At 44.0% G+C, this 17,747-nt stretch overlaps 2 pseudogenes; both read left to right on the top strand.

Annotated features, from left to right (window-relative positions):
• Positions 1-232: 232 nt before the first annotated feature.
• Positions 233-1,166, top strand: LOC116814575 (olfactory receptor 4D1-like; annotated as a pseudogene).
• Positions 1,167-8,549: 7,383 nt separating this feature from the next.
• Positions 8,550-10,627, top strand: LOC116814574 (olfactory receptor 14A16-like; annotated as a pseudogene).
• Positions 10,628-17,747: the final 7,120 nt, after the last annotated feature.

Raw genomic sequence — 17,747 nt, 5'->3', positions numbered from 1 at the left:
ATAACTAGGGGGTCCTAGGTACCTATTTAACCATCTCCCCTTTTCCAGTGCAAATACACTGCTATTTCTGTGTGCTTTCCCAATCAGAAAGGGAATTCCTAAGCAAAATAATACACAAAACAAAAACTTTGACAAGGTTGTGAGTGGTTATCAGTAACTTAACAGCAAGAACTGCAAGGAGTTCATCATTCTCATTTATGTCGTCCCTGCAGCTATATTTTAAGGACTCTAAATGGAACAGAAGAACCTCACCACTTGTGACAGAATTTATTTTGGTGGGCATCTCTTAGAGCACTGAGGTCCAGCACTTTCTCTTTCTGGTCTTCCTTCTAGTCTAAGGGACTACATGGCTTGAGAACCTCACCATTATCATCACCGTGATCTCTGACCATCACCTCCACACTCCCATGTACCTCCTGATGGCCAACTTGGCTTTCCTGGACCTCAGTGATTCCTCGGTGACTGACCACAAGATGCTAAAGAACCTCCTGTACCAGCGCAAAACCATTTCGTTCAATGGGTGTCTGACCCAAATGTTCTTCTTCCACTTCATCAGGGGCACTGTGGTCTTCTTCCTAGTCGTGATGGCAGCTGATGGGTGTGTGGCATCTATAAGCCATTGCACTACCTGTCTATCATGAACAGAAGTATGTGTATGCCGCTGGTGGCAGAGGCATGGCTGGGTGGCTTTGTCCATTCCATTGTCCAGCTTGCACTGATCATCCAGTTGCCCTTCTGGGGACCCAACACACTGGATAGTTTCTACTGCGATGTCCCCCAAGTCATCAAACTGGCCTGCACAGACACGTACGTAATGGAGTTGCTGATGTTCACCAACAATGAGCTGGTCACCACAGGAGCCTTTATTGCATTGCTTATATCCTACACAATCATCCTTGTCAAGAAAGGATACATGTCATGGAAGGGAAACACAAAGCCCTGTCCACCTGCACAGCTCAGATCACAGTGGTGAATTTGGATTTTGGACTATGTGTCTTCATCTATGACCGGCTGCAGAAATTCACCATGGGCAGTAGCAGTCTGGGCTGTACCAATGGTCACTCAATGCTGAACCCAATGACTACACCCTGAGGAACACTGAGATGAAAAGTGCATCAAGAGTTAATGGAAGGTTCCTGTGCTGAAGGAGGAAAGTGAACTTCTAACAGATTTTGTTGCAGGCCAATTGTGTGTATTGTCCTTTTAAATACTTCAAGCTTTCTTGGTATCTGGATACTCAAATCCATTAATTTTCAATGGAGAGCATGTTTAAGCCCTTAGGCAGCTTTATTCCAAACTTTCAATCTGAAATATATTTATTTTAATTTCAGGAGAAGACCACATAAAAGTACCTGATTATTGGCAAACTTTTGGCCAGGGTGACTTGGGGTTGTGAAACAGTATGAAGGCTGGGTAGGGAACTGTGCCTCACCAAAACTTGGCCCTCGACCCCTCCCACTTCTTGCCCCCTGACTGCCCCCTTCAGAACCTCCCCATCCAACCCTCCCTCCTTTTGCCCTCATTGCGGGGACAGGAGGAGCACAGGGAGGAGCTGGGGCTAGCCTCCCCAGCTGGAAGCTCAAAGACCAGCAAATATCCCACAAGCCAGATTAGCCCGCAGCCTGTAGTTTGCACCCACCTCTCTTTCTATGAGATAGAATTGTTGGCCAAGTTTCAGTCATTCAATTTTATTGTACTTCTATAGTCTTCCATAACAGAGAATCTGGGCCTTCACAACTCTTAGTCCTCACAACACCCTTGTGTAGTAGACAAATGTCATTGTCCTGTTATACAGAAGGGGAACTGAGGAAGAAAGAGATTAAATGGTTGCCACATTACAGAAGAAGTCCCTGGAGGATGAAGGGAACCAATGCATGTCTTGACAGTGCCAAGTAGTTCCTGTAGGATATAGATATTCAGGATGTCTGTACAGGCATATAATTTAAGAACTTAGGTGTATTTTTATCACAAGCCAGTTACTGTGTGATAAGCAAGAATCAAATCACAGTCACCTGTGTATGGCCTTCACTCTATAGGATAGTCTGAGGCCTTGTCTTAGGCTTAGGCCTTTGGCTAAGCAGCAGAGGCAGGCAGGGAAGTGGAGAGTGAAGGAATAAGTCCTCTAAAAGTTCCCTAAACTGATCCTTCACATCTTTCACACCCTTACCATCCTTTTTCTCTCTGACCACCCGAACCCAAGAAAGGGTGTGATTCTATGTAAGAGACGATGCAAAGATCAGCTTAATGCACATTCTGCTGTCTTTTTATATAATTTGGAGTCTTTGTATCATTACTGAATGTTCTCATAAAAATTGTTTAATGTTTCATTTGCCCTCAGTGAATCACATTCTACATAGAGGTTCCTAACCAGACAATTAGACAATCAGACCTTCTGTTTATCACAGTCATTAAGTACCACCCAATGACCTCTATGTTACCCCACCTCCTAGAATCTACAGAAAGCTTGAACATAGCTCGAGAGAGGGAAACTGCTTGGGTTTGACTGAGCAGCAATCTGCCTGATGTGCAGAGACCTGAACCAGTACAAATAAAACTACATAAGGGGAGGGCAGGCTGCTGCTCCAGGATTGCTCTCACCATTGGTGGACAGATGGGACAATTCGGGGAGTAGCCCAGTTTTTTACAAACAGCACTCATTCTCCCCACTCTCTCGGAGTGCCTCTAAGTGGCCTCTCCTGCCACAGAAGCTCCTTCCTTGGCTGGGTGTCTCAAACTGGGCATTTCCGGTCTCTGATCTCTCACCATCACTGTCATTTTACTTTGGGCCCCACCTACGTCTATATTTTAGCAGCCAATTAACAGCGGGAGCACATCTCACAGATTTCTGTCTGTGACTATAATCTCAAGATTTTAGAATATTTTAGTTATTAAAATGGGAGAGGTTCTAAGCAAAGAATCTCAAACTGGAACAAACATAAAACAGGCATCATCTGGTACAGATACTGAGTCACATCAGCTGGAATAGCTCCATACCACTATGCAATTTACAGCATCGAGATCTGGTCTCATTGACCCTAACTGCCTTATGGCAGTTTACGCAAGTTGTGTGGGGTGGTGGGCGATTTGACCTCTTAACGCCAATGGAGCTTACAATTGATTTACACCAGATGATTCGACCCTTCATCTTGTTCAGTTCTCTGTCATACCTACAATCAGTGTGAATAAACATTTTTAAGATTCAATAGCATTGCATCGTCAGCCTAATGAGATCTTTTATTTTAGTGATGTCTGCAGAGAGAAACCATATAATTTTGAGAAAGAAAGAAAGAAAGAAAAAGAAGAAGTGGATCCATTCATTCAAATAGAAATTGAAAATCAGATACAGAAAATCAAAGCAACACTGAATTCCTCCAAAGTTCTCTCCCCAGTGGGAAAGAAATGCTCCTTAGCCATTGAAAGTTCCATTCTTTAATTGAATTCCATGGGGCAAAGAGTTAAGAACATGCAGAATAGTTAGGAATTTCTGTCTCCTCTTCAGAGTCACAGGCAAAGAATATGTATTTGAAACTGATGAATGGGACAGATCACCAGCTGATGTAAATCCCTAGTAGCTCCATTGGAGTTAATGAGGCCTAATTCCCCAGCTGTTGAAAACTACACAGTCCATCGGCATCTCATCCCCAGCTAGCGTAAATCAAAGCAGCTCTGTGGAAATCAAAGGGTGACATCTCCACTTGGTGTAAATAGTCCTAACTATTCAAAACTCAATGGAACTGTGTCAATTTACACCAGTTTAGGACATAGCTGGGAGCTCCTAGTGTTTGCCTCTGGCTGCTTCTTAGTGACCAACATCAAACAGCCAGGGCAACCTGAGCTGTGGCTTCCTGTGGTGGCTGCATCTCAAGAACTGCTAATGAAATGCAGAGAAAAACATCTCTGCTGTCCAAGAGCTGTTTATGTGGCGTTATTTAAGGAACAGGCTATTCCAGATCAGCTGGGGCTCTGGTGCCACTGGGCTCTGAGCTATTGTAGGTCACATGTCTGTGCTTCAAATACATATTTTATTCTGCAGTCTCCGTGAGATACCACTTGTCATTCAGCCCTGCCTTGTTCCTGGCCAAGAGTCCTTCCAGGGTTGCTGCCATCATATGAGATTCAGAGTGGGCCATTTCCTCCTCTGGGGAGTTAGGGTTGGTTAGGGTTGGTTATCAGGGTGGTTTCTTCCCAAGGTGAGATGAGAGCTGGGCTTACATCTCTGGGGAGTGGATTCAGCTATTTAATACCAGGACAGGTACATCCTGCACTGTGATCATATCTGAATCCCACATAACTCAGGATCAGCTCTAGAGTTGGGAGGGGCTTTCAATCCCCCATCCTATTTAGTCCTTCACCTCTCAAACAAGCCTGACCCAAGAGAGGAGCAGGGAGTGGTCATCTGTGGAGTGGGTCTCTGTCTGTCTGGAAATGCAGAGACCCAGTCTCTGAGGGAAATTGGTGACGGGGCAGGGAAACAGATGCTGATACCAACAGTGGTGGGGCATTATATGAGGATATAGAGACAGACAATGACTGAGAATCCTGGCATGGACTGTCAAATGCTTTCAGGCTGGGAAACATTCCACAAAGACCAACACTGTAAGTTTGCTTTTCAGTTAATATGTTTGGGGTTTAATATACTGGAGGAAATGTAATAAACTATGAATTAAATTGAAACTCTAAAACTTTTACAATCAGTTTAAAAAAATTTAGAGCTCATTTTTCTTAGCAGAAAAATAATTTTAAGACAGTGTGAAACAAAATATTTTTTTGGTTGGGCATCGAGAAACCAAACAATTGCTGTTAAAAACTATGAAACTGGAAAAAAATCCTGATTTTTTTGAAAAAAAAGTTTTGATTTTGCCAATACATATGTTGTTTTAATGGATAGCAAAGACTCCAGGAAAATTTTCAATTGAAAATCCAGTTTTCCTTGAATAATTTAAACGATTGGAAACTTAGATTGAAAACAAACAGATTGGAACAGATTTGAAAAATTTAGCATGGATTGCTAATACCAGATGCTAACATTATTTTCCCAAAACACCAAATTACAATCCATTCACTCTTAATGAAAAGTAAGTGAAAGTTCATACCCACAGAATAGTGTATACACTATGGCAGGCCACTTTAGACTTAGGCACAACAGCTGGAAGCCCCCAGCCAAAGCCTGTGTCTACCCAGGACATAGGAGGGCAGCGGGACTAGACCCCAGCTTCCTGCTCTACCACCATATCCTCTGTCCCACACTGATGCCTGCTAAACAGACAGCACACCCAATAGTAAAACACAGCCAAACGCCCAGAGATTTTAAACTCAAAGTAGAGCAGAGCAGAGAAGGGATGAGGGGAACAGAGGCTTAGCAGGAGAAGTGACCAGCCCAATGTCACACAGCAGGTCAGTGGCAGAAACAGGAATAAGAAACAAAATCTCTGATGCCACTGACCCACACACAGCACAGACAGAAGTACTGTGGCAAAGACAAAAGAGAGAATTAGCTGATTAATGCTATTACCCCCTCATACACAGAAGATGGAAATGCAGCTGGGATCTGGTGCACAAATCAGTTTTGGACAGCAGGCACAGGTGTCTGTGTGGTGTTTGCAGTGGAATCCTAACACTGAGCTGTCATATGGGATCTTGTGAGTCCATGTCTATATTTCTGGAAGTGGAAATCTGCACCATTAGCTTTTAGTATTTACCTCCACATTCAAGTTAGCTTGCCTTGTCTGACTAACGAGGGGATCATCTTCGCTAGAATTCGTGGGTTTGGGTGTCTTTGTCCTCTTCATACTGTCTATTTTATCAGGCAACATCCTGAGCAAGAACTTCTAATGAAGAGATAAGAGAAGTCTCTGCAACACTGAATTCCTCCACAGTTCTGTCCGGTAGAAATTACCACTCTGTAACCATTAAAAGTCCATCTTGCAATTAACCCTCTGCATCAAAGACCAAAGAAATCAGACAGTTTGGAACTTTTGTCTCCAGATCAGATTCGCAGGAAAGAATATGGATTTGAAACTGTTTATGGGCCCACCCCAGCTGGTGTAGATCTGCAGTAGCCAAGCAGAGTTAATGAAGCCAGATTCCCCAGCTGTGAAAAGACTACTTTCATGGACTCTTAGAGCCAGATCCCAGCTAAGTAAATCATAAAACTCCATTGAAATCAAAAGGCCACACTCCACTTGCTTAAAGAGCCAAACTATTTAAATTGTTCAATTTACATGTTGAGGAAGTTGCGCTGAGCTTTTAGTGTTTGCCTCTGGCTGCGTCTTTGTGACCAACATCAAAACAGCCCGAGCAGCCTGACTGTGGGTCCTCTGATGGCTGCATCCCAGAAGCTCCTGATACAACATAGGGAAAAATTTCGGCTCTCTCAGAGCTGATTATGTGCATATAATGAAGGAAAGGCTATTCCCTGGCTGGGGAGCGCTGACCCACTGTGCTCTGAGCTATTGAGCATGTCTGTGTTACAAATATTATTCTATCATCATCTCCTTAGACTTGTGGGGCATCAGCCTGCCTTTTTTTAGCCAAGGTCCTTCAGGATCGCTGCAATCTTGAGAACCAGGGCAGGTGCTGTCTCCTCTGTGGGTTGGGTCAACTAGGGCAGGATGTTCAGGTGGTTTGCTCTGAGATTAGATCAGAGCTGGGCTCACAGCCTCGATTCTGGTTCAGCTATTTAGCCGCAGAAAAGCACAACTGAGCTGTGATCGTTTGACATGAACTCTGAGAGACTTCCAATGGAAGTTCAGCACCCACAACACATACTGATTGTGCCTAGTTTGAAGAGTGCAGAAGCTGTGATTTGTTTTACAGCTTGGAGAGGCTTCACCTTCAGCCAAGCCTGTCTAGGAGGGAGAGCAGGGAGCTCATTGTGAGAGTGGTCCCTGTCTTCTGGGAACTGCAGAAAGACCCAGCATCACAGAAAATATGGGAAGGGGCAGAGAACAGCAGCTGGATAAATCAGAATGGGACTTATGACAGATACAAACAGGGAATGATTGAAGAATCCTCGGTGGTGGATGTCAAATGCCATCACAATTGAGATATCCACAGAGACAACACAGTAAGTTTGCTATGTGCAATTAATATGTTATATTTAAAGTTTCATCAGAGTCTGTTTTTTTTCTCCAGGGACACACAGTTGACTTTCATAGAAATTGTGAAACCAAAAATTTTTTCTTTTTTCATTAGAAACCACAATTTCAGGTAAACTGCTTAAAACGAAACATTGTAACTGAATTAAAAAAAAATGTTTGACTTTTCCAGTAACAAGGTTTTTTTCAAGATAGCAGAGATCTTGGAATGTCTCAGTTTAAATCCAGTTTTCCTTTGAAAATTTAAACTGAAAAGTCTGAATACTAGACTGATTTGTAGATTTCAAGGGGGTAGAACACTGATATAGTCCAATAATTATACATTGAACCCGTCACTCTATTTGCAACTGTTTTATTTCTGTTTCAAAGGAACACTTTTGAATGGTAAAACTGAGTAAAGCAAAGTTGGCAGCAAATCATAGCTATTAAACATACTAGCGCTTAGACAGAGAACAGTGATTGAAGTCCCCAGCCAAAGCCTGTCTTCTCTTATCCTGCCCAAGGACAAGAGATGCAATCGGTAGAACTAGATTCGCTCTAGCGCCATATGCGCTGTCCCACAGTGCTGCCCGCTAAACAGAAATGTTGTAAATGGGGCGCAGTGAACATACATATAATAAGACACAGCTCACCCCAAAGAACTCACAGTCCGAAGACAAGGCAGAGAATGGATGAGGGGAAACAGAGGCACAGGGACGGAAGATAGGGCCCAGGTCACAGAGCAGATTCAGTGGCAGCAAAGAACAGAGCTGAAATCCTTCCTGATGGCACTGACCCTCACACCCATAAAGTGACAGAGGCAAATGACAGCAAGAGAGGTAGCAGAGCGATGCTGCTAGCCCTTCAATTGGCCTACACAGAGATGGAAATGCAGTCAGAGTTGGTGAATAAAAATAATAGTTTGGCAGCACCGGCCATCTACGATGGTGTTAGCAGTAAATTGGTTACAGGCAGGTCGCTGTGCACCATTGTAGGCAGCTAGGCAGATTTGGGGGGTGGCATTTTCTTTGGCGAACCGCTGGCAGCGGAAGGAGCTGAGGACTGGGGAGCGCAGAGGAGGGCTGCCCTGTAGCAAGTAAGATGAGGGCAACAGACCAGGGCAGCCCCCAGAGGGGAGGGCAAATGAGGCAATTTCCCGGAACCCAGGCTCCACAGGGGCCCTCCCAAAATGGCTGACGCTCCTTAGCCCCAGCCCCTTACACCCTCTGCCCCTCCCTGAGCCCTTAAAGCGCATTAGGCAGCATCCCCGGACAGCGCTGCAAGCGTGACTCCGCGGGGCCTGAGCCCAGCGCCCCTCAGAGCTGTGTGTTAAGCGGGTGGGGTTGGTGACCTCCAGTCTGAGCTCACTTCCCTCCGATCGCATGGAATCGCAGCCCCATCTCTTTACTACGCGACCTGAGCGGGGCGGAGCCAGCCCCGCAGAACACACACCTGCAGGCTTTCAGCGTTACGATGAGGCCCTCTGGGTGAGGAGGGGAGCCAGGGGTAACAGGCTGAGGCAGGGGGGGGTTGGTTAAGGGGCAGGGAGTCCTGGGGACAGTCAGTACAGGGAGAAGGCAGAGGACAGGGGGCGGTCAGGGGACACGGGATCGGAGTGGGGTCCCAGGAGGGTGGTGGTGTCCTGGGGGATGGGTGGAGGGATCAAGGAGCAGGATGGGTCGGGATTCTGAGAGGGACATGGCAGTCGGGGGCAGGGAAGTGAGTGGGGCGTCTAGCGGGCAGGGCCAGGCTGTTTGGAGGTACAGCCTTTCCCTATCTAAAGCTCATTCAGCAGCTGAGGCTTGCAGAAGAGCGCAGGCTGTTTAGGCTTTTTCCATTAGGCTACCATCCGTTCACTTCTCAAATGTCCAAATTTAATAGTACTATATTTAATTCAGTGCCATAGGAGATTAGTATAGAGGATGGGTAGCTTCATTTAAAATTAGCCACTGGGAGAGGGGATCACTTATGATTAATAGAGCATATCCTTCCAAACAATGAGAGGAGACCCCCTCCCGCATCCCTGAGGCTTCAAGGAGTTAATTCATTGTTTCTCAACTTTGTCATGTGGACCCTTCACATTAGCAACCTCCTGAGTGGTGAACCCCCTTATAATCGAAAACACTTTTTATTATATTTATTACTATTATAAATGCCTGGACGGCAAGCGGGGTTTTGAGTGGAGGCTGACACTCATGACCGCTCAGTCACAACGCTCGTTACACGTTGAGGGTCCAGATCTCCAGTTTGGAGAACCCCTGGGTTAATTTATTTTTAGCACCCTGTCTCCTTCATCGATGCATGTGCTATTTGAGCATGTCAGTTTTGAGTAACAATAAGCCATTCCAGATTCTGGAACAAGCTCAAATGCTCAGTTCGTGGAGCTATGTACAAGCGATACTAAAAACAAACCACAGTAACCATCCTTCAGTTTGGAGGAACCCCAGGACCAATTTATACATTTCATGATGATAAAGTCACCACTCTTCTAGTTTAATAGCATAACAGTGCGTGTGCATTGTTGCACCACATCATATTGCTTGCGAATCAGAGCTCACCCCTCTGTCCTGAATTCCCCACTGTCTTTCCCTTCCCTCACAGCCTCACACAATGAACTGAGAAAGAAAATGTCCAACAAACTACCCTGACTGAGTTCCTTCCCTGGGATCTTGACGTTCGGAGCTGCAGATTTTGCACTTGTGGGTTCCTGGTGATTAGCTGCAGCCCTGATGGGAATCTTCTAATCATCACAGCTAGCCCTCGACCACCCATCTTCAACCCCCATGTATTTCTTCCTGGTGAATCTGTCCATCCTAGACTTTGGCTCCATCTCCGTTACCATCCCCAAATCCATGGCCAATTCCCTCATGAACACCAGGGTGTTTTCTTATCCTGGATGTGTCACCCAAGTCTTTCTTTTTATCCTCTTCGCTGCAACCGATCTTGCCCTAATCACCATCATGGCATACGACTGATATGTTGCCATCTGCCAACCACTGCACTATGATAGAGTGATGAACAGGAGAGCTTGTGTCCAAATGGCAGCCAGTGCCTGGATTACTAGTACTGTCTACTCTACCCTGATCACTGGCAACACATTCAGGTTACCTTTCTGCCAGTCCGATGACATCAACCAGTTCTTCTGTGAAATCCCCCAACTACTCAAGCTCACCTGCTCTGATTCGTACCTCAGTGAAGTTGGGGTTATTGTCTTAGGTGTGTTTTTAGGGTTAAACTGCTTTGTTTTTATAATTGTGTCTTATGTTCAGATCTTCAGAACTGTGCTGAGAATCCCCTCTGAGGAGGGCCAGCATAAAGCCTTCTCCATCTGCCTTCCTCACATCACTGTGGTCTCTTTGTTGATTTTCACTGACATCTTTGCCTACTTGAAACCCACCTCCAGCTTAGCATCAGGTCTGGACCTTGTGGTGGGTGTTCTCTATTCTCTGGTTCCTCCAGTGATTAATCCTATCATCTACAGCATGAGGAACAAGGAGATCAAAGCTGCACTGAAGAAACTGATTGTGTGGAGGTTATTCACCAAGAGTTAAAATGTCCATCGCTGCAACTTGAATGTGATTTCATTCTGAGTTTCTTTGTAGATATAATCAGCTGATGACAAAACTGTCTCTCTGAGAGCATTGGGTGCAAACTGTTGATGAAATCATGAAATCTGGACTAACTTCACTGAAGTCAAATGAGTTAGTAGAAGATTTCCCCAGTGTGCATGAGATCAGAATCTACCTACATATGCACCTATCTGTCTGTCATAGGGATTTACTAAGGTCCTGCTCCACCTGTAGCCTGGTCTTGGTATGAGAGTTTTGGCTTGTGTGTTTTGCTTGTTTCTTTTTCATTTTGTTTGTATTTTGTTGATTCATTCAGTTGCTCTGTTTCTTGTTTCCAGGTGGCTTTTTGGGGAGGGAGTGAGCCTCGGGCCGGGTGGCAGTTATGTTTTGCATTTTAAATGTGTATCCTATTCTATCTGTCACTCTATTCAAGCCTGTCAATTGTCATTAATCTACCTTGATGGGGTTTTCTGATCCAGAGACCCACCTCCTTGAAGTTTCTTGCTTTCCCCATGATGCATGACGAACTTGAAAAAAGCTATTTCTGCGTGATATCTAGTTAGATTGATTTTAATGGCTGATGGGATTTATTGTGTCATTTTAGAGACTGACTCATTAACTGTATGCAATTATGTCATTAATAAAAAAGAAACGTGTATTGTTCTTCCATGAAGTATTTGGAAGAACAGGAATAAATGGTCCAAAAACAAACCAAGTCGAAAATAAGGTGCCCAATACTTTGATTCACCTCAAACACACGTGCAGTCGACCATCTGAAGTGCTCAATCTCTTTATGTTATGCTTTTGTCTTACTGTGGAACAATCAACGCCTTGTGTTGAAGACGATCTAGTCACTCACACTTCCTACTGGTCACAGCTCCCGTGAAGAATGCAGTGCATCAAACACAGTTGGAAGAAATTACACGGTTGCGGACCAGTTTGAGTAGCAGAGATGCACCATTCATATAGCATGATTCCATCTCTGTAGACAGCGGATAGGCACAAATGCTTATACCAGAAGTTGGCAAGCAAAGACCAGGAGCGAGTGAGAAGGTGAATGCTACTTTTAATCATAACAATTGGTATTAGCCATCTCACTTTCAAACATACGTGTAGCTTTGTATGTCGCCTCATTCCTCTCTCACTCCACACAAGATATTCAAATGTGTCTAGTCTCGCTCAAGTTGCTTGTTATGTATAATTCAATATACTTACAAAACCAGGTTTGCATGGTTGTGTGTACTACACCTATACGCCACTACCATAAAATTAAGATCCGCTGATCAGATAGACTCACGATAGCATAGATATAGACTAGATAGATAGATAGATAGATAGATAGATAGATAGATAGATTGAAAAAATCAATGCAATCTTATCATGCCTCTTTTTCATGTCTATGCGCTGTTGCATTGCCAACTCATGATTTCCTGTGACTATTTTTTATTGTTATTTGCTCTGAATGTCCTTGTCTTTACTTCCATCAACTCTGTTTAGAAGAACTTCATTACTTTGCACTGCCTGGAGCTTTGCCAGCCATTTTTAAATTAATACTTTAAAAGTCTCTTTATCTTCTTTGCATATAATTGCTTCGATACAACACATTTTCTAAAAAACAAATCTACTCCAAATTGGTCTAAGTCATAGTTTGTGATTGGGCGTTTGGGATCTATAGCAAACCTCCTTTTGGGCTAGCCACCAAATGTGACAAGACACTTCTACCCCTCCCTTCCCTGTTTCAGCTCAGGCCCAGCACCCTGGTCTGCTGGCAGCCAGGACACCCCATCTGCTCCAAGAAATACCTAGAGGCCTGAATTAGTTGCCCAAGCTACAGGTTGCCTGAAAGCTCCTAAAAAAGTGTTTCCTGTCCTTTAAACACTCAAGACGTCCAACTCCCAACGGTGTCTACAAGCAATATACAATCAGTTTAATAAATTGTTTGCCCTCTAAAACAACTGACCAGAGAGATATTGAACCAAGTTGTTTCCTCCCCCAGGTATTAATACGATATCTGATTAATACAGAAAGTAGGATTTAAGTAGTTCCCTGTAGTAACAGACAGAACAAAGTAAGACACAGAGCAAAATAAAATAAAATGTGCAAATCTTTGTCTAATCAAACTGAATACAGATATGCTGACCAGACAAGTGTATGCTAAGCCACACCCTCTAACAGGTACCTAAGTGCAAGTCTACACTTAAAACTCTGCATCGGCATAGCTACCCTGATGCAGCTGTGCCACTTTAGTGCTTAAGTGAAGATGCTTCTACACCGTCAGGAAAGTTTCTTCCATTGGCGTAGTTAATCCACTTTCCCAAGTGGCAGTAGCTGTGTTGACAGAAAAGTGGTTCTCGTCAACAAAGCAATGTCCACAAGTGGGGCTGAGTCATTCAGGGGTGTAGATTTTTCACCATCCATCTGCCCTGGACCTCAAAAAAAGTTTCTGAGTTCTTCCAACCCCCGCAGCTGCTTACACACACATCCTCCCCCATCCCAAGCTCCACCTAGATTGTGATGACTTTGGGCATCTAGTTTAACCCTTTCAGGGACAATGTAGCAGCAAAACAGGGAATACAGGCTAAGTTAAAGGATTTCTTAAATACAGTAACTTTACTTTTAAAGCTCTTGTGTGTTAGACATTATTTGAAAACAACAGTGACCTGAGATGTCCCCTCCCTTGCTCTGGTCTCACCCCTTTTGGGAGTCAGAAATCCATCAGTGTTTCTGCCTGGGCAGAGTCCTCCTTACTCTCAGTAAGTCTTTCTTACTTCTGGCCATGGTCGGCCCCTCCTTGCACAGAACAGAACCCCGTTGTTCAATAGGCCCCCTTCTCTGTGCCATGGATTCAAACTCTGAAGTGCTCTTGTTCTATTGTTTGGCCTACCTAATAATACTTTTACACTTCACTTGCAGAGGTAGCAATACTGAGTTTAGCCCATAATCTTTGGCCACAACTTCTTTGGTTTTAAATTGGTGATGTCAATGGAACTTCTCTGCTTTGGAGCTAGTATAGCTAACACGGGAAATTTTACCCTTAGATCTCTGTCACATTGACTTTCTCTAGGGTGACATTAGAAAAAAATGGGTCTTTGTTTCCAAGCCATTGGCCAAATCGTGATCTCTTTGAAGTGAAAGGCTAAACCCCAGTGACTTCACTGGGACCAGATGTGGCTTCGTATTATAAGTCAGATATTCTTTGGGAAACATCAGGAAACCTTCCTCATCAAAAGAGCCTCTTCCAGCATAGCAAGAATGACACAATTTGTAGTTATTTCTAAAACTACTACCACTACTACTACCACTACTAATAATAAAAACTTTAGGCCATTTAGCATATAATCAATAACACAGCCACATCCCAGCAGTCTAGCATAATTTCAGCGAGAACTCAGCTACACAGAAACCTCTTTTCCAGCCCTTGGTCATTGTGGAAAGCAAACCAATGGCTCACTCAGAAAATCCCATCAAACTGATCCAGGGTTGGAAGGGATCTCAGGAGGTCATCTAGTCCAACCCCCTGCTCAAAGCAGGACAATTCTCAACTGAATCATCCCCACCAGGGCTTTGTCAAGCCTGACAATAAAAACCTCTAAGTTCCCCCATCATATGTGACGTCACTTGTGAGCATTTCCACTTTCAATATATTTTGTCTTTCAAAGTTCAGTTCTTAAACCTGTGAATTTCCCTGACAGCTCTTGTGTGTTCTGTATAGCCACCATGAATTCATCTGTCAATATTGACGTTCTTCTCCCCTTTCCTGCAGGAAATAATGCTGAGACTTATAGAAGAGCCCAGCTATTGTTAAAGTTTCTTTAGGTGCCCTAGTGGTGCGTATTTTTCAAAAAGGAGCCTAGGTCTAATATACAACCACAATCTTTGTGTTTTAGGGAATCCTAGAGTGGGATTCACAAAGCGTATTTAGATGCACTTTCAAAAGTGCCTAGATGGCCCCGTTTTTTAAAAAATCCTTAGGCCATCGAAAAATGCCATATAGGTGCTCTAGTGGAATTATCAGTAACATCTAAGCCAGGTTAGACACCTAATTCTTGTTGATATTCAATGGAAGTTTAGACACCTTTCTGTAAAAATCCCACTAAGACCTCCATTCTTTACTGTTCTTCATTATTAGTGTCATTCATAATACATATAAGTATCCCTTAATTGAAATCTAGCCCTTTTAAATTTTTGAAAAATCCCACGGTCCACAGGCTAGTCTGATGGAAAAGGACTCCGCCCATGACAGTGCCTCTTGACTGATCCCAGACCCGACTTGTGTGATATTCACGCTAAGATTTGCACCCAATGCCGTAGGTGCTCCTCCCTTCCTACCACATATTAGCAGTGGCCATAAAGAAAATAGAGTCAGACCTCCCAATTCCATTTGTTTTATAATACCCAGGCTAACCCAGATATGTGTCTAAGCAATATACAAGACAAGATGAGACTAAGTGGACCAATCGAACCTCTGTCACAATGTAGAAGCAGATAATGGCAGTCTCAATGCGTATAAATGAGACCAGTCAAAATGCTGTACCAGCTTGCAGCTATGGAGACAGAGCGCCATAGATCAGCGCAGATAGATCAGCTAAGGATCACGCATAAGTTGAGTGAGATGATTGCGAGGATCCAGCGCGGCGCCGCGCTCATCTAAGTCTCTCTCACGCATAGGGCACATCTACCAGTCCACAGCGTCTATCGAGACGATGCTCAGATGTGTTTAGACTCTATGATATCTTGAACTGTGCTATGGGACTGGTCTATGACCATCATGATGAACGATTAGCTGTGAAACAAACTCGATAGCCTGTCTAGCCTCGATGTATTGTTTCTGAGCATCTATAATACCCAGATCGTGCTGCATCCAAGTTATACCAAAGCTGTTTTTAGAGGACTCAGGCATCCAATTCCCTCAGCTAATAATGCAAGGTACATCCTTCCATGCTTGAACTCAGTGAAAGTACTAACCCAAGGTGCGCGGGAGCAAAATTCTTAGTCCCAATCTGAGTGGGCCAAGATATTATTCAAATGATTATTGGTAAGCCTTTTACACAGATAACTCGCAGATCGATTAGAATGGGCACGTTTCAGTGTCTTATGCTGGATATGCCGATTTCAACCAAGACACTCTGCTCTGACGACACCAATAACAACTGATAAAGCGTAATTGAAGTTATAAGGCTTACAACTTTCGATAAATGTACTCTATTGCGTTACCGTCGTGCCTATGGTCTGTACCAACTGCTTATGGGTGTAGTCTCAATATGATTCCCTCTTAAATAGAAATCTGATCTGTTAAGCTCTCCACTTAACAAAGATAGGCAACGAGAAGTGATATAACTCAAGTAGAGCGTGAAGGCCTCTACCAGTGGCAGCAATTAGAAGACTAACAGGCGTGTATATGCAAACAATAGTTCCCCCATATCAAAACAATGCTTTATAGGCTACAAGCACACACAAGGGTACATATTAGAGACAAAGCAGGTCTTCACATTCGTCTCCTGTCCTGCAGAGTTACAGTCCTAACCAAAGAAGATTAAAGGAGAGTACAAAGAGGGAAGATGGCTTGTAGAGTGCGAGAATGTCCCCTACGTGAGTGCACCACAGGCCTGGGTGCTCCTTTTAAATTGGGTCATTTTGTTCTTGCTTGCACGCTGGGCACACCAGCTTGCTTATCTCAGGAACTTGGCCTTCCTCCATCCTTCCCCCCTTGCTCATTCACACAGATGCCCCGTTTTGCAGCTGGGCAGTGTTTTTGTAGCTCCTTTCTCTGCTGTTTCTCACAGAACGCTGTGTTTCAGCTGAAGGGGCTTGGATTTTTATAAGCAACTTGCTTTTTTGTTTATGATCGTTGATGGAAAGATTTTGTTAAGAAATTTCTATGATTGTGCTGTTGGCATATTGCGCATGTGTAATCTTAGCATAAAAAAGAGGCAGGTGAACTCAGAAAAAAGCAGCTTTTGCCTCCCTCGGATTTCTACAAAACTGGTGTCAGTCTTTCCTTCAGAAAGATGTGAATCTCTATGCAAGGCCGACTTTGACAATGGAGTATTTCTTATTATACAGCTTCTATCCCCTGACTCCCACTGGTCTTGGCTGAATTTATCGTCTAAGCCACCCCCTTTACATAGACCTGGGAAGCAAACTCCCATTTCCATTCGCCCCATGGGAATACCCTCCCAAGCAGCAGCATATTTCATTGCCTTTCAGTTAAAGTCTTCTACCATTAGTGGGGAAGCGGTGGCCGAATGGTTTTAGAGCACTAGACTAGGACTTTCGCAAACTGCATCAGTTCCTTGCTCCTCCATTTGCATTCTGTGTTTGAACTTGGCCTGCGGCTTACTGAGTCACTCTGCCACACACTTCCCTGTTGGACCACTGTCCCTCCAAAGAGCACCTGCCACTCGTCGGTTGCAGTTGTGCCTGATATTTAGATTCCCAAGGATGCTTCGATGGCTTTGCGCTATGAAGTACACCCGGCTACTTGTTCCAAAAGAATTTACAGACAAAACTCATTCCACCTGGCACATTGATACTCACGGATATCAGCTTGACACATTGAGCACTGAGTGAGCATTCAGGAATGTTACTAAGGGCCGAGCATAAGTGCTCGGTCAATCAGGATCAACCCTAACCTCTCAGTTAGTGAGAAAAGGATATCGAAATCCTTAGGATAGCCAGACCTGCCACTGCAGAGATGAGTTCATTCCCTGCATTGTTCACACACGCCCTTGTCTGACCTTTACATGGGACCACTTAACAGCACATTTTAAAGTATGTCGGGCCTTCTTAAGGCAGTGGACCACTTCTGAAAATCCCACTGGGCCACCTTGTTTACGATGGTTCAGGGGTTCTGATCACCTTTTAGAAGCCTGGGCCCTTACCCAATCTTGCCTCAGTTCCATTCCATTGCGAATAATTGCTACTTCCTTACCTCTTTGGAACTGTGTTAATATAACTACTTTTAATATCTTGGAGATTCTCATGTTACTGCAGTGTGAAGCTGTTAGAAATATTTTAAATACATGATTTACAAATACAAAGGCTGAGATTTTCCTGGGTCTCTGGGGGGACTGGGATGCAACTTCCCAGTAAAATGAATGGG

This window comes from Chelonoidis abingdonii, chromosome 14 (assembly GCF_003597395.2).
Source record: "Chelonoidis abingdonii isolate Lonesome George chromosome 14, CheloAbing_2.0, whole genome shotgun sequence".
Taxonomy (NCBI): domain Eukaryota; kingdom Metazoa; phylum Chordata; order Testudines; family Testudinidae; genus Chelonoidis; species Chelonoidis abingdonii.
Note: the sequence above shows the minus strand (reverse complement) of the source record. Positions and strands in the feature narration are given on the sequence as shown.